This window comes from Mycteria americana, chromosome 8 (assembly GCF_035582795.1).
Source record: "Mycteria americana isolate JAX WOST 10 ecotype Jacksonville Zoo and Gardens chromosome 8, USCA_MyAme_1.0, whole genome shotgun sequence".
In the NCBI taxonomy this organism is placed as follows: domain Eukaryota; kingdom Metazoa; phylum Chordata; class Aves; order Ciconiiformes; family Ciconiidae; genus Mycteria; species Mycteria americana.
The window spans coordinates 41,312,465-41,337,776 of record NC_134372.1 but is presented as its reverse complement, the minus strand read 5'-3'; positions in this window follow the sequence as shown (position 1 = coordinate 41,337,776).

Sequence of the window (25,312 nt, the reverse complement as noted above, 5' to 3'; positions counted from 1 at the left end):
CCATTAAAACTTGCTCCTTCAGTTTTCTTGATTGCAATTTCAGGAACACATCCGCATAAACACTCGTAAGATGAAACTGTTATTTTGCATGGTTTTAATACAATAGTTTTGGAGGGGGAAGTTCTAAAACAAAGAGAAATTATTTGGATCTCCGAGTTGAGAGCAGGCAAAAAAAAGTGTTTTTACAATTCATTAAGCATGTCAATCCAACTAGAGGCTACGTTGCAAAGGAATAAATACTTAAGCTATTCCCCAAGCCAAAGTGAGTTTTCATTTTTTTCCCACTTCATGTCTTGCTATAACTGACAGCCAAGAAATGCAAAGCAAGGATTTAAGGTGCCGCACTGAGTGCATTTCATAAAACACTTGTGTAGAATTCCTCCATTATTTCCAAATAAACCCTCCCCAGGGACACTATGAGGTAGACTTTTAACTTAAAACATGACCTTGTGTAATTCATGGGATCCACTGTTTCCTTTACGTTCGCAAATAGGGAACTCAGAATTTTAGAGATGGAACCTGCAATTCCAAACACAGTTAAAAAATAGTAGATATTTTGTATTTTCTACAGCTAGTTTACACCAGTAGATAATATACATACAAAAAATACATGCATACATATAAGTACAAACATATTTGTATGTATTTGTATGTGTTTGACATATTTATTAAATATATTATATATGTATGTATATGAATACATATGTAAATAAAAGTCCTAGGGCAGAAGTCTGGCTACAAAAATACCACAATTGCTTGCTAGAAGCAGCTGCTTATTCATTTGTTCTACAAAAACTATGTATTTAACATGGCTATCTCTGCAAACCATAGTACTCACAGTCCTTCTGGGATAGAGGATTTTCTTACAGAAATAAATATACAGTGATATGTGTAATTGTTGAAACATTTTCAAGGCAAGATTTGACGTTCTTCTCTCAGGGATGGCTTACAGCTGATGTAGTCTACTCTGCCACAATGCAGTACGGGAAGGCAATCTCTTCCAATTAGGACCAGGCAGGATGCCAGCAGGGAAAGGGAAAATGCTATGAAAATTTTGCTGGTCTGAAAAGTCTTACCGCTGTTCATCATGTTGAGCGTTTTTCAGTCTGCTGTGTATTTTAAAAGCTACAAGCATGAAACATGGAGAAGCAGGGGAATCCTCAAAGTGCCTGAATGAAATCAGAGATTCACTTCCTCACAAATCGATGCTTGCAAACTGCAGGATTTACTCTGTTATTTCCTACCCCAAATGACTCTGATTTGTAACGCCTCATTGCTTAGTACACATTTATATAATCTGTACATTATCTAAAATAGGGTTCAGCTGACAATTTAATTAAAGCAAATGTGCAGAAGTGAGGGAGAAATCTGATTAACTCACTAAGGTTCCAGTCTGAGAGATTATCAGCCAACAACATAAAATTGCCATATTGCAGCTAGTATTTTGGAATCTCTAATTTAAGGGAATCCCTGCAGCCGTATCTGAAACTTTACAGCATTTGCTTCTGATTTAAGATATCCATTAGTGAATGCTTGTAAAAAATGATAGGAAGAGCATTGTGTATATACTAAGCACTGCTCTTATTTGAATATAAGTGTTTTTTTAAGAATGTTACTGATTATTATAATGAAAACTAAGAGGAATATCAGCATAATATCTTTTCTTCTAGGAAACAGGTCTTGTTATCTACTAAATCAAAGTACTTTGGGCAATACTGGTTGGAATATGTTCATGTTGAATGCATTGGTAGAGATTCTTTTACTTTTTGTCATAGGGAAATCAATGGATTGTTTTACTGACTCCAGTATGAATCAAATCATCCTTCATGTGGAAGAAATTTCCAAATCTCTCTCCTTAGCACAAGTAAAATGTAGGTAAAAATCAATGCAAGCAATCTGATCCTGATCACTTATTCCTGTCGCATATTCCCACTCTATTTCTTTCATTCATCTCTATCACAGGAAGATTCGTTGTTGGTTTCGAACAGATGTCAGCACCACTAAACAATCTTCATTTCCATAACTTACAATGCACCTGAGTAATATTCCAAAGATAAACAAAAGCGTTGAACTAATATAATCCATTTTGTGGCAATAATAGCTACTTTCTTCTTGGCAGTTTTACAAACAGTTGACATGCCTGTTTTTTTTTTTCTTAAGAAGTCCTTCACTTGTTAAGCTTTGATCTCTCTTCTCTTTCTCTCCACTTTGTCCTTTGCACTCAGCTTGGACTCTTGTGTGAATCATTCTTCACCTGCAGTCTTCTTATTCAGTGCATCTTTAAAGTCACTGCAAGTCATTCAAAACCCAAAAGGAACATATGTCTCAAGTTTTCCTTTAAGAAGCAATCTAAGCCTGCAGTGCTGTTGTATATATAACGTACTGTCCTACTTTAGTAACCACAGCTCCCCAGTGTTTCTTTATATCCTCAGCTCCAAGCCTGCGTTGATGAGTTGCCAAGAGTTGATCTATCCTGTGCAATTGTCTATAAGACAGTAATTTTTCTCATGATGCCACATAGCCTTTTATGATAAAAGAAATATGAAGTGTTCGGTAATGTCTAGGGTTGGAGCCTGGAATTTCAGTGGTTTAATCCTGCTCCAAAGCATAGCCTAAAAAAGTAGGTGGGGGAAAAAGGAAGAGAGATGCCTGAAGGGCTGCAGAAGTTATGAATCATTTTCTCAAAAAAATGTTTCTTTATTTTTCCACTGCATTCAACTCAGCTTCCTTGCAATCTGGATTATGCCAAACTCAGAAACCACTGCTAGAGGAACTGAATTACCACATCCTAGGTAGAAACTTTGAAAAACTTTACAACACTTTCTCAAGCTTAATGAACCTTAAAATCCATGTTAGCAATTGTAGACACTTCTCCATTCAGACTTGATCATTGACCTAGACTTTTAATTCCATAAAAATATGAATAAATTAAAATGAGATAAATTAATGGTATCAAAAGAATGGAAAGAAGCTAGAAAGAGTTGCTATAAAAACAGCTATTCATTCTTTTATTTTCCACTAATTTCCAATTTTTTTCCTCCTATCTTTTCAATCTTACATTAGTTTCAATTCCTGTTTCCAAGTTCTAGATTCATTTTGCATTTCTTCAGTTATCACTTAATGAAATCAAATCATCCTCTTTCACCATGCTGATTACTGAACCTTTAAGTTTCCCATAATTTCTGTGATATTGCATGAGTTTCTGCAGGCTAAAAGTTCTTCCAGGTAACACTGGGAAAAAAGCCAGGATTTTGCCCAAATATTTAATTTTTTTTCTGAAAATGACCAATTAAGTATGTATCTATTTATACATATATAATTACACGCATTAGACAAAATCTTAAAACAATTGAATCAAAAATAATTCAGGTTCATGGCATCTGATACACTGCTTGCTTATTAGTGATTCTGCTGTTTCCAGCTGCTCATAGTTTTGTTCATAAAGTTGGATATAATTTCTTTTTTGCACTCACCTCTGGAGTCTGGATAAAATGAGAACTAGAAGTGCAGTAGACTAAAGGCAGCTTTTTCTTTCTGTCAGGTCTGAATCCAGAAGCCAGTCGGCAATGAAGTTTCAGCTCACCAGCCACAAGAAATTTCATGCAGTCTCTACTGATGCAACTCCCGGGCTAGCTGCCAGAGAGAGGGAGTTTTATCATACATGTATTTCTCCTCTCTGAATCCAAACTCAACCCTTCTAGAAGTTGCTCATAATCTTCTCAGCTCTCGCTGTTGCTCAAAGGAAGCAAGTTAGTTAATCAGTCTGTCAAGGAAGCAAGCAGTTAATCAGTCTGTCTAGATTGCTATATTTTTTCTATTGTATGTCAAGCTGATCTGCTTCACTTATTACTCCCAGATCTTCCCCACAAAAGTACATTTTAAAGTACTATTTTCAGTTAGTTAAGAATAACAACTGATAATTTCAGGGAAAAAAGGGTATTGGAAGCACTGAACACAATCATTTTAGTGGGAAAACGGAATGTCTACTAATGTAGTACTAAAAATTCCTCTGAAGAATTAAGGACACAAAACATTGTATTGTTGGTGCAATGTTAGTCTTACACCTGTTGCTGAACTGATTTGAGTGATAAGCAGGATCAGAGAAAGCAGTATCTGTTTAAAAAATACATAAAGTAACTTAAGAAGAATCATAAAAGCCAGCAGCGATACATCTCTAATACATAACACCTGAAAAGTTCCCACCATTCACTTTAAATGTAGCTCTTACACCTCCTTTTCCTTCTTTCCCCTTCAGATACCAGAAGATAGAGTCTGATCTAAAATGATATCTATTTAGAGCACTAAAATGGTATATTTCTGAAACAGTCTAGAGGAACAGTTGTACAAGCTGCATGTTCTTCTCTGAACTCTTCACTTTGAAAACTTTTGATTACAAAAATGATATAATTTCTGTACATTATTACAGTGAATATCCAGTGATAAACAACAGTGAAAAGAATTACTTTCTTTTTTAATAGGTATTCATGAAAATCTGAGATCAAACACTGGAGCAAACACTTCAAAATACATGCAGAAGCTAAGAAGGATCCTTGAAAAGCTGAACTGGAAATACCATTGTGTTATTAAAACAGGCAATGGGGTAACTCCTTTTTTTGTCATTATTTGATCGTGCATATTAAAGCAAAGTAATTTCTTATTTTGAATACACTTTCTTTCCTGAGAAAATAATGGGGTAATTGCTAAATACTATTTTATAATTTAAAACTTATTTTAAGTTTCAGCATCAGGCCCAATGTGTTAGAAATTGCAAGAATATCCTCTGCCTTTACCTGCTTACAGTCAAAAGTGGACTATACAAAGTAGGAGAGATGAAACAATATTAAATTTTGAAAGGATGGAAGGGAAAAACCCTAAACTGAATTTTCTGAAAACCCACTGAGATAAAATTTTGAAAGCATTCATTTTGAAAACTTTTTTTCTGCTTTCAAATAAAAACTATTTTGCAAGTGTCACCATTACCTCAAAGAGAAATTTCGAGTTTCCATAACCAACGTCCTGTCAGATATATCAACAATGAATAATCATGTACGAAGCAGCACAGATTTACTCTGCTAAATTAAAAAAAACCCCACCACTAATAAAGTTGAGTGATACATTTTCTTTAAAGTAGAAGGACAGAGGAAATGGAAAAAAAAAATTGATATCTGGAGGCAGCATGCTGCCTCCAGATATAAGGAGCTATCTATATGGAAAAGAATTAACTAAAAGACTAATGAAAAGTGGAAAGGATGACTATGTCAGATATAGCACATCACTTAGAAGGAGAAAGAACACAGAATAAATCCGCAAGTTTGAAAAATGATTACAGCATCGGTAGCAATGAAATGTAGATTGCACTACAGGATAAGATTAAAGAGGAAATTTTTTAACTACAATACATGAAAAAATAAGAGGTCAGGGAAGAAGACGGAAAGGATTTTAAGAGGTGCTGAGGAAATCTTTCTGGCAAAGGTAAACTTGCTGTAAAAGAAACACCTCAAATAAGAAAAAATACAGAGAAACCAATATAACTATTACAGAGATCAAATATGAGAGGACAAACAGAGCCACCTGAATTAAGGATAATCCTGTTTTCATGTGAAAAGAAATACAGCATCTTTGGTACTATTTTTTATATAAATCAACATTCCACAGCATCCTCTGATTAATATACTTTCTGCACCACAGTAACTAATGACCTGAATTTGTCCAATGAGAACCACAGATGTTCATAACTTTCTCAGATAAACTCAAGTCATAGCTTGAGTATGACAAGAATCATAGCACTTGCCTGGAGGGGGTGGAGCAGAAGAAGAATGCTGAAGGTAAAATTAATGGAGTTCTTCTTAATCTCTCCAGTAAACATCGTTTGAAGGAAAAAAAAAGTCATCTGGAAATACCTCCTACTGAGGGAGAATCTGAGTATTTCAGGTGCAGCACAACTCACCTTATACTGTAGCTTTTCCCTTTACTTATTAGGAGCAGAGACAGCAAGAGGCAGAAATTAGAGTAATCCTGAGGCTGTTCTAAATTAGCCTAGAGACCTTGGAGAAGGTAACTTTAGCTGTGTGTCACCTTAAATCGTACGTAGTAAATACTAAAAATAATTCTGCAAGAAAAACAGTATCCGTCACCAGAAAAATACTGCCTGTGTTAAGCTCATCTAACCTTACTTTTAAAATGTGAAGATTAATGAATACTGAACAGAAGCAGTAAATGAAAAGGGGCAAAACTATCTGCTAAATAATATCAGTTGAAGACTAACAAAAAAGGCAAGCTATGATTGTAGGTAAATCCATTCTTTTAAAATCTATTTTTTGTTGCTGATCATGGCTTAAGGAAGAGTCAATCTTCTTTCCCCGGCTATTTGTAACCGCTAGATATCAAGGAGATGCTCTTTAGTCACGTTGTTTGATAAGATATGTATGTCACGTCGATAAGGAGTATGAATCAAATGCACATTATAAATATTCAAGACAAGTTACAGTCCTAAATATCTCTGAGAATGTAAAGTCTTTAAAGCCTCTTTATTATTAAACAAATGTGTTTCTTGCTCATTTTGGTCTTCGAATTCCACTAACAAGGAAGCAAGCCCCGTAGAAAAATTCTTCTCAAGAACTCTAAATAAACAAGGCATAATTTCATCTTTATGTGTGCATGTACACATATAAAACCACAGTTGTGCATACCTCATTGGTATTTTCTAAGTAAGCCACTGATGTGAACATTATTCTTTCAGTTTAAATACAAATTGTCTTTTAAAAATCACTTTTCAAAGCTGAAGTAGAACACAAAATCAACTTAATGGGATGTGACACTGAAAACCAGACCCTGACTGCACGGGTTTTTCCTTTTTCTGCAGTAAAACCATGAAAAGGTTCACTGGATGGTAAGAAGTATACAAGTAAGTACAGTATTACTCCACCTACTCTGATGATCTTTCACATTCATTGGCTCATTTCCATGTCATCTTATCATCAGAGCCCAAAGTAAAAAAGTTAGAAGGGATGTTCAGAGGCAAATGAATATAAGGAAGCCTTGATGATTACAATAGAACTCATCATAATTTTGAAAGGAAAGCTGTCTTTATCTGACAATTGTCATAGTAATGCTATATTACTGATTTCTGAAGCAAGAAAAATACAGGAGAAAGTTCTCATGATCAGAGTAGTCAATGATCATATAATTCTTACAACAATATTTTGACAGAGAAGGAGGAAGAAAGATCCTTTCACACAGAAGACAAAGATTAAAGAATGGTAAAACACACATATATAACATGTTTAAAATGGTAACTTGTTTAATTACTAGTATATTTATTAAATTCAACACCTGGGTCTGACACATCCTAGCCATAGATGTACTTAACCTGCAGGTATGCGCATTTTGTTGTGTTCATTTGTAAATGTATCACCCGGAGAAACTTTACAAGGAATCAAAATTATCTTACCTATATATTCTCCCACATCCAGAAAACCAGTTATGTAAGACTAAATTAACAGACATCTGCGTGTATCCAATTAAACTGCAGCTATTTTTCAATCATACCAAGAAATACTTTCCAGCCACCTTTCCATCTTCCAGTTGATCATGGGAACAGCTTGGAACCAAGTAAGTGTCTAGTCTGCTCTAATTTTCATAGGTAGTACTAGCATGCTAGAGAGTATCGTCTCAAGTAAACACTTGTTAATGAGGAGCATGCTTTGACCATGTTTCTCCAATTGCAAATCTGTGCTTAGTGATGTGAAGCTTTCAGAATAGGAGGCACAGAACTGACAGACGATCCTGGTCTTTTCCATGAAGGATGCTGATTTCACTTTTCTTTATTGTAATGGTAAGTTAGGCCTTTGATGCTCTTCTTTTGGCTACTCAACCAACCCCCCCCCCCCAAAAAAAATATACTGCTATATCCACTGACAGTCTGCTTTCCTTTAAAAAGAATACATTTGAAAACAGGGAAATCCTATTTTTGAAAATTTTAATTTTCTATTTAGAAAGGTAAAAAGTGTATATGTGCATAAACTGCATTAAACTAGTGTGCTTCCTTGCCTTTCTATATTTTCATAATGGAGCACAATTTGTCACTGAAATAACATGTAAAAGGTTTATGTATTTTTTTCTCATTTCTTGTGATTGGTATCCTACTCTTAAATGGGAGACTAGAACCATTTTATTTTGCACATGTGCATCATAAAACATCACGTTAGTGTGCTGCTGCCACACCATGGTATTAAAAAAAGGTGCCCCAAATAAGGTATTTAATTAAATCTTCTAATTGGCATCCCAGCTTATGAGCAAAAAAATTAAGCTGTTTGTTGAATTACTGCTGAATGCATGAACGTGGCAGGAAGATGATACAAATCTGACCTGAGTATTCTAGCTGTGTGAACTTTAACTTTTTAACAACGGAATAACTAAGAGACGACATTTTCTTTGAAGCTTGGTATAAGGAACTCTTAGTAGACTGTAGAGTTGGCATGCTGAACTGTTGTGACAGACATATTTTTGCTTATTTCATTAATGTATTTAAATTAAATCTTCAAACTAATTTAATTTGAAACTTCTTTCTGTGAAATTCCTGTGTTTCGTATTTACTATATAGAGATTTGCTGACCTTTGATCCATAGCAGATGGAAGATCCCATCAAGGAAATTCTGCAAGACTTCACACATTCTGACTACTGATTGCACAAGAAAATATGTCATTACAGCATGCAGAATAATGTAGTACCTTAAAAGTGTATGAAACAGTGCAGGAGATCTATAAAAACAATTATTTCAAAAGTATTTGGGGGTGCTTGTATAGTTTTAGAAGGATAGCAATTGCCTTAGATTCTTTTGGTCTTCTGTCTTGAAAGGCTTAAGATTACAGACTGCAACCAGGTCATGTGATAAAAAAAAAATGGCACAGACACTTTTAGTGCCTTTTATTTTTATCCACACTTCCCAATTGTAGTAGAATACTTATTCCCAGGTCCTGAAGAACCAGATGCAAAAAAAGCTCTTGTGTTTCCAAACCTTTATATATGGAAGACAGCTTTTGCCTAAAGATCACGTACTTAAGAGACATGGCTATACACCAGCAAGGAAAATTAGAGACCTTTTTTCCTTCAGATCTATTGCCAAGTCCTTGACTAACAGGAGGCAGTTCTGCAGTGGTACCTCCTTTGACAATAGGACACAATAAACAGAAGGCAATCACGACCATCTATTTTATAAGCTGACTTCATGTAAATATGCTGATATGCAATAGGCACCTATTCTGTTGACGGTTGGAGCAGACTATGTACCCCATAAAAACATAATTCCATCAAAGGAAATTTCACTCTGTTGAATCTCACTATTTCTATTCCTAGGAAAATGTTCTCTTCATCCGTCATTTGGGAATGTGATATAAACGTCACAATCTAGTTCCATGGCCCATGGAAACAGGCACAAAAATATGCCTACTCCTTTGTGGTGTTCCTTTTTGCTTTCAAGATCACTCTCTCTGGAATCAATAGTCTCTCTTGATCACTTCTGCTTCACAGTTTTCTAAGAAAGAAAGATAAGCACATTTCAAAGGGGAACAAAAGGTTTTCTATGTATCAGAGGAATGATTATTGGAAGCCATTAAATATTGGGATAAAGAGCATGTTACATTGAGACAAACCACAGGGATTCATCTCCATGCGCACGTTTCAAAGTGCATAAATAGAAAGGTATTGCGTGCTTTGCAGTATAACAATAGGTAAAAAAAGACTTTTCACTCACAAATTTCAAAATAAATTTAAGGTAGAAAAGTTTGCAGGCTAGAAATATTTTATCTGACATCATAATTATATGTGGTGATTTTTTACTTCTACAGAAATAAAAAATAAAAGTAAAAATAAAATTATTGCAGTAAGAATTCAGAAATCATTGGTACCTTCTGGTACTTTGAATTGATGTAAATTCTCAATGGAAACAAAGAAAGGTGAAACCTGTGAGGATTCATCTGCTCTATTTCATAAACAGTTCACTCTCCCCGAGTAAAGCATAGCTTCCCACATCCGCACTTGTTCTGTACTGGTCCAGCTCTGCTGTGATATGACAACCACAACTTGAACTAGAAAACCCACAAATGAGTAACAGTTTCAGAGGTTCCTGGTTTACTGACAGGTTTAGTTCAAGCTACCAAAGCCAGCGCTAAAGCGCAGGTCTTGGTTTTCAAAGTCAGTGACTACATTCTCTGTGGCATAAAAACTTGGACTATATTTTGAAAAAAGGTGTATAGATGACAAAACATAAAGCAACCGCCTAAACATTTAAGTAATTTGAGATTTTGAATATAATTTAGTGAGTACTCAAATTCCACTTACATTGTTTAAATTCTGACCATTGAAGAAATCAAGGACAGTCAGTGTTTTATATAACCTACTCCTAATACTCCTTTACACAACCTACTCCTCATATAAAAACAAAACAACTCTTGGTAAAGACTTATCTGAGGACTCCAAACATCTTCTGCCGTAAGTGTGTTGAGAGAATGTTTCTTCAGTGATATAGAAGAAGAATGAAATAACAAGAGAGGAAAATACATTTGCTGACTTTAAACAAATTATGTGCTTGTAGAGGCAGGATAATCATGTACTTGAAAATGAATCTTCCGTATAACTATTTCCCATTCTGTAGCCCTGTGCTACTGCACTGGCAGCAAGGAAAGTACCACCAAGGAAATTACTTAACTGAGCTGATCTGCGCTCAAGGAAAGTTAAGAGGTAGAGTATAGCATCTGGGCATTTGATCTTGTCCATACTGCGGTGTTGATTGTCTGAGCCAATAATTATTCCTCCACATAGGAGAGCTAATCAGGTGCCACTTGCCGACACTTGTTTTCTTCCCCATGAGTATTAGAACGCTCTCCCACATCACAGAATTATGATAAAGAACAAATGCCAAATATCATAGTCAGTGTCAATGTAAATATCCAGAATATACCATAGAGCTCTGAATATGGCTGAGGAAATGCAAAGTAGTTATCACTTCCAGATGAGTGCTGGACTTCCAGAAATTGAGAGTTCATTTAAATGTAACTGCAATAGTAACCTTAGTTTATAAGACCAATTTGAAGCTCTTTAGGCACACAGAGAGACCTCTTGTTAGTACATTCAAATACTACAGAAGAAGATTTTCCACGCAGATCATAATATGTTGATGAGTATCAAAGTTCAGGAGCTTGGGCATTTGAATGCTGAAAAAATTGAGATTATATGTGAAGATAAAGAAAGTCTAAACCACAAGGAGTGTGGTGGTACTAATGAAGAAACTAAGCACTTAGGAATACTTGGGAGACAACTAACTTAGCTGCTAATTGCGCTAGTCCAGTAACTGTTTGGTTGTTGGTATTGATTTTGACATTCCTTTTTTTAGCTTGACTCCTATTGACACTAATCTTCATTATGTTTACTCCATGCTGTTCCCAAAAAGGGCTGTGGTAAACTAACAATTTTCAACATTGCAAATGCTTTTTCACACATGGAACTTAGGTTCTCTTAAAAGAGGAAAAGTGACTACATCGCTTCCAGCTGAGGAGGGAGATGGGAGGGGAGGGGGGGGGGGGCAGATTTTGTAGATTTTTCTCCACTGGTAACCAACTATATATTTTATTCTTTTTTAACAGCAAAACTAAATTTAGAAATGTTGTGTTTATTTTTTGAGGATGAGTGAGAGAATGACAAAGAAATTAAATGAAATTTCAGAAGGACTGACTCACAAAAGGAAAACTCATAATAGTTTTCTTTGCCTTATATCTGTCTCAGCCTCCAAATAACTCTGCTCATAAAAATGGATGTTCTCCATTGAGTCACATATTTCCAGTTCTGACAGTTTGCTCCTCCTCCACTAGATCAGGTTCAGACAATGGAAAATACTTTTCAATACTGATAGGGACAGCAGCTGGGCAATGCTATTTCCACCTACATGTGATAAATTACTTATTTTCTACATTGAGTTCTTTTAAATTGAGAAAAATGCAACACTTAGAAGTGAAAAACTGGTATGTAGCTATATACCACAATTTTATGTCTGGGTCTAGTATTAGGGATTAAAGATACTACTGTGACATAAAAAAACCACAATCTTAAATAAACATACATGGGATTTAGTGAAAAATACCTTTAAGTACTGTTTTGTACAAAGGAAAACACCTAGCTAGCTACTTACTGTTGCTGGTTTATAATTCTAAATACCACAGTCCTTTTCATGGAGATGATGACTTGCTAGATAACCACAAGTAGAGGTTGCACATTTAGGCTCCTATCTGACAGTGCAGACTTATCCTTACAGAAATAACACACTTTGTGTTTCTGATGACTTTGAAGGCTCAATGACCATACCGTTTTACACATTTCCAACATACTGAATCAACTTCTGAAAGGAAACACAGTAAGGGAATGCCTGAAACTTTTTAAGTAAGGGATTGCTGAACACATATGGATGATCTAACACTTCAGTAGACAATGTCTACACCTGGACATTACTATATGCATGATGGAAAAGAGCTGTGATACAGATTATGAAAAGCGATTAGAAAATTCTGTATTAGTCTAACCCAGCAAATTTTCATGACCATCGCTCAGGACAACAGACAGTTCATCTCAATGGGATACAATACAGCAAGGCACCTGCTATTCTCAAGGAAGGCCCAAATCCGAAGTTTAATCCAAAACTGAAGATGGGCTGCCTTGGTGTATAGTTATAATGACTCATAGTTTTGCAGATTTATGAATTTAGTCAAGTGCTTCTTACTGTTATTCTCTAGCAGCAGATTTTCTAGATCTTCTTTCTCCCCCGGTTCACGTACATAGCTTGTTCATATGCATGCATGGAGCTGCACTTTATCTTTGTTTTTCATTTGCTGTAAATAGGAGTCTGAACACAAACAGCCCTGGTTTGTATTCCAGAACTTGTCTGACACACTTGCTTACAAAATAATGTTACTAAGACTAGCCTTATCTAACAGAACTCTGACAGACAGAGGTAGGAATGAGGAAGTGGCAAGTGTGACTTCTTATCCTGACATGTAGCATAGACTTGGGCATGTACCTCCCTGTGCATCACTTACGATTGTCAATGAATTCAAACTCACAGCAGTTATTTGTAGTACTAGATACACACTATTTTTTCTTAAAAATTACATGGGTTTTATTAATAGAAAATGTTTTCTAACACAAGTGACAACTGAGTAGTTTCAGCTTGAAATATTTTAAGTTTTGATTTAAAACAAGGAAATTATCAGAAGAGGTTTTATTTTCTCTTTTAATTAGATGATATCACTTACAGTCCAGAGTAGAAGGAATATAGGATGAAATTCCATCATCAAAGTATCAATTTACGCCTGGAAAATATCTGTGGCTACTTTCCATAAGAAGTATAACATACTTAATCGCCTTCTCTTCGCCCACACTTCACAAGGCATAAAGAAAGCTAGATTTCTTTAACCAGTAGGACACTAGACTATGCTTGGACCTTTCAATGAGTGAAGACAAGGTCTATGGTTCTTTTTAAAAAAATAAATAGCCACAACTAAAATATGCCCCAGAAATCTAGTATCAGTTTTTCTGTATGTGAGCTATGGAAGACAATCACATGGGGGACGAAGATGGGAAAACAGCAAGTTCATTACCCATCCACTTCAAAATTGCACAAAGTCCAGCTGGTCTTTAGAAAACAATTATATTTACTGTGAGAATTATTGAGATCATAAAGCATTTTAGCATTCAGATATATTTGTCCTAGTTGGTCTCTAATAATTTCATTATTACGGTAAACCTCTCTAAATATACTTGTAAATGATACTCTATGGCTGATATTGTGGTAAACTGTCATTGATGCCATACTGAGTTTATGGACATGCTGCTAAAAATGCAAAGCCATCTTCAATTATTCAGAAAGATAATTTCAGAATATTTTGTATGGGTTTCTGTAAAATTGGTCCTTGCTAGTGTTGAGTTAGATATGCATTCAAATTTATAATAAGCAAATTTGTTATTTCTGCTATAAAAAGACAGTATTACTGTCTTTTTATAACAATAAGCAAATGCAGAACTACTTTTTACTCCTAACTTCTATTTATACACAGGAAACTATATATATTGTTATATATAATGGACTTTAAAAACAGGTTAGTTTAGTTTTGAGGTAACATTTTGAAGATATCAAATGGTTACTATTGCTCTGCTAAATAATTTCCAACATTGTTTTCGTCAAAGTAGCAACACAATGATCACTAGTACAGCTGTAACACCAGAGGCTTGTTTTATCATGTTGCTGACTAATCCTGCTCAGAGTTAGTATAAAGTACTGATAACTATGATGAACAACTCATCTCTCTAAACCTCGTAATTTTGATATAACTGATAGTGGCTAAATACCCAAAGTCAACAGAGCTTTGCAGAACTTTGTTGTGAAAAAAATGAAGGTGAGTCAATTGAGGAATAGTATTCTAAAACAAACCCACTATTTCCAGGCCTGTGTCATATATATTGTTCCCACTATGAGCAGTTATTCTATGTGGATAAAGACTGACAAGAATTTCAAAATCAGCCATATCACATTTTGAAAAGAGTTGCTTAGTCAAACTTTGCCCAAGGCCTCCCTGCTCTGATATATTCACGCAACTAGGAACTAGAGCCCTTAGCTTTCATGTGAGTACTTAGGGATCAAACTGTGTTACGTGTGAGGACTGAATTATCCACCTCTTTGCTGTCAGTTTCTCCTGACCAGCATATTTGAAAGCAATGGAATCACAACTCATAGCTACAAAGAAGATAATCAGTGGCAGACTATTTATGTAGCGAAAGGAGAGGGATGGAAGCTTGCCCTCAGAAATGAGTATTGCAGTATGGGCCTTTTTTCCTTCTGAACTGTTTTTGGGTGGACTGTGACTTTCGATAGCATTGAAGCTTTGAATCCTCAGTATTTGTTTTATAGAACAACATGTGTACATCTCTATGTGCCTACACACAGATCTCATGACAAACTGGAAGCTGAAATTCACTCCTGTCTTGGAGAGAAAAACATTTTGCCCTGAGCAAGCTTAAAAGAGAAAAACTAAAGGTACATGCCTAAATGTCTAATAATACATTTGATAACTTCAGCACAAAAAACAGACATCATTTGGGAGCATAATACACTCCACAGCTACTACATAGCCCTTGAAAGTGAACATCAGAATACTTTGATTGCAGGTTAAAACCACAGAAAACAGCTCACAGGAAGAAAAATCTTACATGAAAATTTGCTATTTCCACTTTAGCTGCATTCATCAGACCCCATCCAACACCAAAGCTGTTTTCTACCAGTTTAAAAGTAAGCATTATGATAATTTTCCTTTTTTATCTAGAAATGCAGTTAGATTCTTTTGCTACCTATCAAATTGACCCTGTGATAGGGATGTAGGGGGAAGAGAGAGTAGAAAGGACAAGAATTGCATGCCTGTGCTCTGAGCACATAAAATACTTTCAAGACAATGTATTCTACTCTTTAGTTAAGATGCTCCGCATTCTACAATGTGAATTTTGTGAAACTGTTTGTAAAATTTTAATTAAAAAGTCCTATAAACTCTCAAAATTTGCTTGGTCTCATACTTTGATAAAAAGACTTTTCAGGAAAAGTCTTCAAGAAACAAATCATTCCTTCAATAAACAAAATAATTCATCCACCAGCCCATTAGCTAAGTCGACATAGTCATGGTGACTACTAACACATGTTGATTCAGAGAAAAGCAACTCCTCCTGATTTTCTAGGGACTACGTTAGAGAGTAACCATGATTCCTCTCAGTCCAGAAATGTACTACCCTGCTGTTTCATCATTTGTTTCATCATCTCAACAATGTTTTTTTATTTCTTGAAGATCTCTTATAAATGTGGCCCATTTCATCCTTCCATTAAATGGCTGTCCTCTATGTTTTACCTGGAATGGGCAGGAACTAACTTAGAAAACTGCAACTTAGAAAGTTTACAGAACACTGTAATAAAATACAAATATTTTGTATTTATTTAAACTGATGCTTAACAATACAAAGTAGGCTTTTACAAACTGTATTTTAGTTTTTACAATAAAGGCGTGTAACATTTTGTGTTACTATGAATTTTTTCATCTTTTTAATTAGACATCTCCAAGAATTTTAGTTTCACTAAAACCTAGGAACATAGAATGAATTTTTTTTTCCCCTACAATTTTTTATTTTACATGGAATATTTTTTTCAGCACTTGAAGCAATCCTATATAATGTAATTGTCTAAAGACTGTATACATAAGTACTGTGATCTAGAAAATGGTGCCAGATCTGAAGAATACTATTTCATCTAAATACTGCTTACTCTTTAGCAAAGGTTTCTGTTCTGAATTTTACTGGAATATTTCTCACAGTCTTGTATCATTTGGAGAGCAGACAGGTGATGAGGAAATAGTATCATAATATCAATTTTAATTAGCACTGGGCATACAGATTAAACATTGATTTAAATTTGCAAGAAATTAGACCTTTTCAGTACCAAACTGTTTGGTTAGAATGCAGTTAATAATTCAGAGATCAAGGCTGATAGGAAAAACCCCCAAACAATTTCACATTATATTTCTTTTCAGTAGGAAATTATATCTTGCAATGTTTACTTTCCTCCTGCACTAGAGTTGAAACTGAAATGCAGACCTCTTCTGTGATATGGGAATATGTAAGAGTTTTCAGCTCAGAAGCGGTTAAGCCTTTTTGTTTTAGCTCAACATTAAATAGTATTCACCTGCCATTGTACCGCATATGAACTGTAATTTGGGTGCTTTGCGGATTTTTCTATTATTGCCCAGCTGAGATTACTTTTCAAGAGATGCAATAGTTTTCCCAGTATGAAAACTACTCTGTACATGACAGACACAGCATTTTCATTATGTCAGGAAGCAGCCAGGGCCAGCTGCTCCCTAAGGGATGGGGAGGGAGCCAGGAGCTGAGGATGACTCCAGCACAGACAGTGCCCTCAACAACAGGGCACAGATCTGCGGGGTCTGAACACAGCGGGCAGAGTCTGGTGCTGGTAACAAGGTCCATTGACTATCCCAAATAAGCCAAGTGGTGAACCAGGTCCAGGGTCCAAACAGACAGTCCAGTCAGAAGCAAAAGGAGTTGAGGTTTGAGACAACTGACAGCAGGGTTGTGACACAGGTCCAAAGTCTATCTGGGAGACATGGCCAAAGACAGTTCCAGATAGCAGCTGGAAGTTACATCTGAGGAGTCAGCCTAGGAGCTGAGCTAACTTACGATACATATATGAGGTCAACCAAGGAGGCAGCACCAGAGACAGGACTGAAACAAAGGACATCTCTGATGTAGCTCAAATGAGGACTAAAGCTTAAGGGTTGAGCTGAAATGGAGCCCCAGGTCCATGGGCATGGTCTGGGTATGAGCCCCAGGTGAAGCTGGTCAGGGCCACTATTCATGCACTCAGGGTCCTGATACATTAAATCTACTTTTAAAGAGGCAGAGCTGTGATAAAATTGAGCCATGTTCTCTGTAACATAGGTATGGTTGCTGAAAGTGTTTGCTCTCTTTGAAGACAAGTGTGTAAATCACATTTTGGGAGGCAGCTTAAAATATGCATTTGATTAGAGGTATTTATGTGAATTTATGTGGATTAATAAACTTTCATTCCAAAAGCACTTAGAAGAATCAGATACATATTTATTCATTGTATCTGGCACTCTAACTTATACAATTTTCCCATTTTTAGAGCATGTTTCTTTAATGTCTTCTATGATTGCAATTAGATCAGTAGCTAGAGGAAATGTATGCACTTAGAAATTGATTGAACCCACTATTAATAGTGCTTTTTGGATTCTGTACTAGATAGCAAAGAGTCAGATGCAACACAAAATGTTATTATAATTGAGCATTAATGCAAAGAGTAAAAAAAATAAAATAAGATTAACAGGCCATGGATACATTATCTCACTTGGACTAATACAAGAAATAGCCATGCAAAACAAGGGATCATATTCACAGATTGTCTTTATATTTGCAACAGCAAAATATATAGCAGTTGATACTCTTAGAAAATCTCATTTCTATAAATTGTGCACACTTGAAAGTGTTGCTAGGTATTTTGAACAGTATACCGGAGAAAAAGTATGTTAACTATTATAAATGTTCATCAAAATATGATGGTTTAATGTTATCATATTTAAAGATACTGTTTCACATGTCTGAAGGGTTTTCATGTTTGCTTGTCTGGCATGAAAGCTGCTTTTACTCTACTGATGTTGTTTCATACATCTAATAGAGTTACTGGAAATCACTGATCTGAACACTCCGTGATTGGTATGGAACAATTCTCCACATTGCTTGACTATTTCTTGACCATTGAACTACTTAGTATCAGCACTCTAGATTTATTGTTTCCACGCAGAGCTATGGACTGAAGATCCATTCCCTTCACATAACCTGGAACATTATTTTCACCTCATCAAGGCACTTCTGCGGAATCATTCAACCTCTCTTGACAATAGTCCTTAAGATTTTTGACTATTCAAAAGGAAGCAGGCCTGACTAACAATTACAGCGGACCCAAAAATAACAAATATTTCATAGGTCAAGCCTCCTTACCACAACCCTGCTCCTACGAACAGCAGGGCATGTGTATTCAATTCCTTCTAAAGCAGTAATCTTCAAAGAGTAAATGGGACATGCACCGACCAACAGGCAGCTGAGGCAGTGGCTAAGACCATGCCTAAGCACAGCAAAAATAAGCTCAGTACACAGAATAGCGTATTACGCTTGATGTTTCAGAATAACAAAGTAAAACACTGAAGTACACAAATGCCTCGTATTCTCTCCCTCTTATGCTGTTCAGGACAGCTACCTTTGGTGGGTACCGGGTTGTCTGCAAGGGTGAAGATTCTTACTTGCATCTCATTGCCTACAGCCTTGATTAAGGGGCACATATTCTCAGCAGAGACATTGAACTGTCAGTGCTTTCAACTAGAACATTTTTGTGGATTAAAAAAAACCTTGTGCCCATCCTGCAATGAAGGTCTACATTAGATAACAAGCATAAAATACATTACAAATTTATATGGTTCCCATGTCTTTTTTTCTTTATGTAAGCTGACCATGACCTCTAGCTTCTTCGTATTTTCCATTTCTATTTCCTGCTCCTGCCACTTAGTCCTACCTCCTAATTACTGTGAGATACTTTCTAGAAATAAAAGCTTCATATTCATTGTAGGAGTGCTGGCTTGCCCACCACCATCCTCATGACAATGACAGGATTAGTCAGTGAATTAGGCCTACAAAGGAGACCATAAAGCAGCTTGTATATGTATCTAACACAGCCTGAAGTCAAAACATTTTGCAATCTATAGTCTGGTAGCCGTATGTGTCCCAGCAATAACTGTTAGGTAAAGCATTTGTACCCAAGAACTGGCCTCCACTACTGTGAAAAGAGTCTGCAGAGGATATACAGCTAATCTATTAGGTTCTTAAGGAAAAGATGGGAGTTCAGGAAAGGCCTGCAGAAGAGGAAATACCTGGAATATGTTTGAGAATTTTCCCTACTTAGAAGTAGGGAAAGAGTTTACTCTACTTAGAAGTTTAGAAAGAGAATTTTGAAGACAATGCCGTACCACATGATAGAAGAGAGAACATGGAGTAAGGGGCCAGGTTCACACTTCTTTTTTCCAAAGCTCAGTGCTTCCTAGTAAAACAATGCTTCTCAATTGACTCTGGTAAATTGAGCGTCAGCTGAAAGATAATGCTGCTACACCACAGAAAAAAGAAAAGTTAGACTTCAGTTAGTATTAGTGGAGTTTCAGTTTAACCCAAGGACTAAGTAGAAAGACAGGGGATAGAAGACTGAAGGATTAGCTGTATCCATACAATAAATAACAGTCACTGCTACTAGCCTATTTGTCTGATTACTACCAATCTTTTCACTACTACGTGATGAATAATAGTAAGTTTTATATAAAGCATTAATGTTATTCTCAGTCCTTTTTTCCTGTTCTTGGTAGAATTAAACTATTTTTATAATTATATTTTTAAGAGATGAAAAGCATATTTCTCTCTGGGAAGAATCATATAGTCAAAAAGAAAAGCTTGATTCCATCACATGTTCCAAGTTATTTGCTGTTTCCTAGGTTGTCTATTGCATTATCAGGCATTTTTAAAAAGAAGGCAGCTTCATAAAGGCAAGTTGAGACAGTATCAATATCCTTGGTACTAAACCCGTAAGTTAAAAATACTAGCAATTCATTAAAAATCTATTACACTGCATCTAAAAGGAAAAAAAAAAAGTTCTAAACTGCCGCCTTGGTAAGTTTGCAGTTTTCACAATAAAGAATTGATATAAACTGTCTAGGACTAAAATAAGGGATCCAGAATGCTCTGCACTGAGCACAGGATGGCTCCTCCACTCTATGTCCACTCCACATTTCAGAGCGTAATGGGGGCAGCTGGAGGTAGAAAAAGATGGAGGCACCAAGGTCTCTAACCAGATGCCCTCGCCCACTCATCCTGCATTCAGTAGCTGCTTCACCAAGGGGCTACTGATTCTACGTTGGTGGATGTGAATAAAAGGCAGAGTACCAACATCTCTCTCACCAGGCCTACTGCATGGAGAATGGCAGGAGCCATATTTTTTTCCCAGTGTACAGAATATTTGAGCATATTATTTTTAGTCATAATGGCCATACTGTGTTAAAACCCTTACTGTTGGCTGATTAATTATTAAAATCACCACTCAAGCCAGGGCACTGGAATTCTAAAGGACTTCTGTCTTTGCCAGAGAACACCGTGCCATACAGCACTGTATTGACGGATCCCACTTCATCACTCTTCTCTTATTCTAATTCCTGTAGCACTCTTTCTACACCCAATCTTTTTCATCCAAATTGGTGAGCATGTCAGGGAGTACAGGAAGGATTTTCTAAACAAATTTTACCTTAGTAAAATTAGTTCAGCGATATAACTAGCACAGCTGCATTAATTCCTAGGATAGTGACAAACTGAGACAAACGGTATGTGCAACATTGAATTTTTGTGTCTAAGAAATAAAAGCTTAAATTTGAATATACCCTGTAAGGAAGAGATTTCAAGGTGTAAACTTGCCTGAAAGTTACCCTAGGTGTAACTGCCTAAAAGAGAAAAAAATGCATTGTATCTTTTTTCCTGATGCATTAAGAAGTTAGGAAACACTGGAGTAATTTTCTGTTTAACTTCTCTAATTTTAAGATAGCAACGGTGATTCTTTTTTGGAGGCTGGGTTGTTTGTTTTCTTTTTTTACTTTGGTTGGGTGTTTTTTACTTTAGGAACCCTTTGTCAGCACAATATCTTTGACTTCAGGGGAGTTAAACTAAAGATCTGGCCCTCAGTTTTAGTTTCCTGCAGAATCTCAGTGTAAAGCTTTTGTTTCATGCTATATGTAGGCTAACCCCTAGATGGAGACCTTATCGCAAACACACGCACAGATCTGACTAGGCAGTGTATTATAACATTTACTTTGCACAAACTTGTAACTGTCTGAACTAGCACACTTTCAGAAGCAACTTTTGATGAACTGAATAGTGATCATGAGTGGGGTTTTTTTTCAAGTATTATATAATCATCATAAACTGTATATAACACTTCATAGCTTCCCAATTCTGTTGTTCAGCATAACAGGGGGTCTTGTAAACCACTTAACTCTCTTCATTAAATGTGAGATATCCTCTCATAGATATTCTTTTATACAATAATTCCTCTAATTTTTAGCTATTCTTCCAGTATTAATCTAATACAGGGTCCATCTCTTACTTATTCTACTGTAAAGATAGAATCACTGTACTGAAGTCTGAATTTGCTCAAGGTTTATGCTTGTCAAAACAAAACTGCAGTTTGCCAATCTGCATACTTAACATAATCAGGTATGTCTCTGATGGAGTATACAAAAAGAAGCTGGTAACGGCTGGGAAGTGGCTAGACCATTACTACTGCTATTTATGGGAAGAATGTACTATTTCATACTGTGTTTAGATCCAGTGCCTGCCCATCCAATCCATGGACATGAAGTTTCAAATAGTCTGGTTAACTAGCTCATTATTACTAACGCTGGATGACTGGGGAACGGCGACGATGTGCTGCAAAGGCAAGGACTTCTTTGCGGCTCCTTATTCCAGTTGCAGCTTTATCCAACGTGTTGATCTCTTGTGATAAAGAGCTAGGTTAATGGCAAGCCTTTTGTTTGGAGTCTGGCAGGAATTACTAACCTATGACAAAACTGTTAAGGTTTTAGTGTGGGGTTTTGTTCATATTTCATTTAATTTTTTCGAACTCTGGTTTGGGTTTAAATTTCATTTTCTGCATCTTTCTCTTTCAGTGCAGGTGGTGGGTTTAAACGCAGCCTGTAAGAAACTAATCGTTAGTGGAGAGATTGACAAAATCTCTGGGAAGAAAACAAGGTTTGAATGAGATCTAAATAAGAGATTCTTCATATGACCAAATAACTTGGGTCTAAGGTGTGTTCTCACATATTTACGACTAATATTTATTATCAAGATTTCAGTTAGTTCTAACTGGAATATAGACTAGAATTAGTGACTGTTGAACAAGCCTACAAATCAGCTCAATGGAGTTTTTGGTATCTAGACATTTACGGCATATTAGTGTGGAAAACACGCAGCCAAAGGCTGTGGCGACAGTAGGGGCTCTTCAACAGCTACATATGCTGTAGGTCCATCCACGTCATGTGAATAGATATACCTGCTGAATACATGGCTGCTCATACAGGTTTGACCACTTATGTGACCTGACTGCTACATCCCACGATAGGACTCCTGTTGCTATAACAGTAGAAAATCCACAACTGTGCTCAATGTTCTGGGATTTCATGAACTTGAGAAACTTGCAGAAAGAGGAAAACAGGTTAAAAGCTCATGACTTAAGACAAAAGAGAGTATTTACATCATTGCTTGGACTATCACTGGATATGTACTTTCAATGTATAGGACAAGCACATGCTTTTCACTGACCCTTAAAATCATAAGGAAAGTTGGCACGGACTTATGTATTTAGATGTAACTAAGCAACTCTAGTTTGGTTTTTCAGATGTAGTAGTTCAATGGGAATTGCTGCCAATAAATATAACTTAGTGTTCACAAATTTTGCTAGGTATTTTGTTTAAGAGATAGACTAAATGTAAGTTGTCTATTCTGATAATTACGTAAAGTGGTGATATATTTAAGCTTGAGAAGATACTATATATATATAATAACTACATATCTATATATGAGAGAGAGTGAGAGAGTTATACTTGTTAAACTCAGATTGGTACTGCTAAGCTAAGTGAGAATACAGGAGATGTTTTCCCACTTACTACTGACTCAGTATTTCATTTGAAATTATTATTGGCCAAAATAATCCAGGTAGTAAATATGGAACCAGAAATGCCTACATGACTGAAGCAGTCAAACTCCCTCTTTCCAGCCAAGGTGGAGGAATTGAGTATTGCTGCCTCGGAACAGCCATTAGAGCCTGCTTTGTGGAAGTGGAACTCGGTATGATTTACTTTAGGTAAGAAAAAAGAAGTAAACGCTGCCAGTTTCCTAGGTCTGACTGTTTTAATCATTCAACTGCTTGATGAAAGCATTCTTATCTTTTCTTTTCTTCTTTTAAAAGAAAACGGTAGTCACTCACAAATATTATGTAGAAAACTGCTCACAAAGTGAAGCAGGATCAAGCCCTTCAGATAAAATCAGAGGAGAAAAGCTGTGATTCAGCTCAGACCTTAGCTTAATGCAGACATGAGCTCTTCTTTTCCAGAGATGTTTGTAGGCATGTGCAGAGTAACAATTCTTTGTACTTAATACAGAAAGCTGAGAATCTATGGCACTTAATGTACATCCAGAATCAGGCACAATCTGACCAGAAGGGAAAAATTTGGAGTATGGAGGGATTAAAAATCGAAATTTTTGACTTGGATACTGAAGTTCTTCTTGAATCTCTCTTTAATCTGGAATTTATCGTGGGTTTTTTGGAAAAAAATGTGTTACTATATTGGGAGATTGGTAATTGCCAGGATCCTTATAATAGTTTTCATGCCCAAACCGTAGACAGTATCTGAATTATTTAGAGTGGGTCCAATAGTTTTATGAAAAAAGCCCAGACAAAACAACTTTTGGGGGATGGGTGTAATTTTTCATACATAAAAGCAAATATTCTGCTAAGCATGTTTTTATGCAGTATGAAAACTGCAAAAACTAAAACATTAAATCCCCCACTATGACCAGATACTTGTGACGGGTACTGCCTGAAGTGCTTTCATAGCTATCTTACAAGCTTTCTCATCTTCATCTGCCAACTACAAACTAAATTCTGTGTTGAGTGAGTAAAAGCTTACATTTTGCAACTTGATTTTGGAAAATGAATGAGCATGAAAAAATGGTTTAACTAAAAAAACCCATTCCAAACAACTATGAGCATCCTCTAGCAATAATTCTACAGTTAATCCAAAGCCATTGACCACTATTATTGACTCCACTGAGTTTTGAATCAGACATCTACTAGGTCTTTTTCTCCCTCCATGTAAACAGAAACAGAATTTGCCTCCCGGTGCTTGCTTTGTATGTCTGTCGTTCTTCAATAAAGGATTACAAATCCAGACGGTAAACTAATTAAACTGTCTCAGAAAAAATAGGCATAAAAAAGTAAAATGCTTTTTTTGGTGTTTATGTTTGTGTTATACATTCTGAACAGGTTCTTGGAGTATGTGTCAGTTATAAGATGGAATCCTGGGAGGGTAGATTGGTAAATGCTTTCTACTCATTTGCACTTGTTTCAAAGGTGACTCCATCACTGCTATGTGAAAGACGCTCTGCCTCTCAGTAACAAATGATTACAGCTAAATGAATCCCAGAGGTTTGCCACTAATGCAGAACAAAGGCATAAGAATGGGAGCTGTGGTTCAAGATCTATTTTTTATACCAGCATAATTTTTTGCTTCACTGATCTATCACTAAACAACAGCTGCTGGGGTAGAGCCTTACTGCACTGTAGGAATGTTACCAAATCCTTTAGTGACTGGTCGCATGTGTTTGCCTCAGGCCTTCAAAAAAGTCAGAAACTTGTGAAGAAGGACTGGCAGGCTAATGTCACCTTATTTCTGTAAAGGATTTGAAGATGCTAGACACACTGGAATGACAGCCTGCAGTAAGTCTGAATTTCTAAAAGACTTACATTGTGATCTAAGCATACGTAGCCAACCTCTGTTGAAAGGGTAGGTGCTGGGAGGAAGAGGGAGGAAGAGGGAGTAAAATTCAAACAATTTGGGG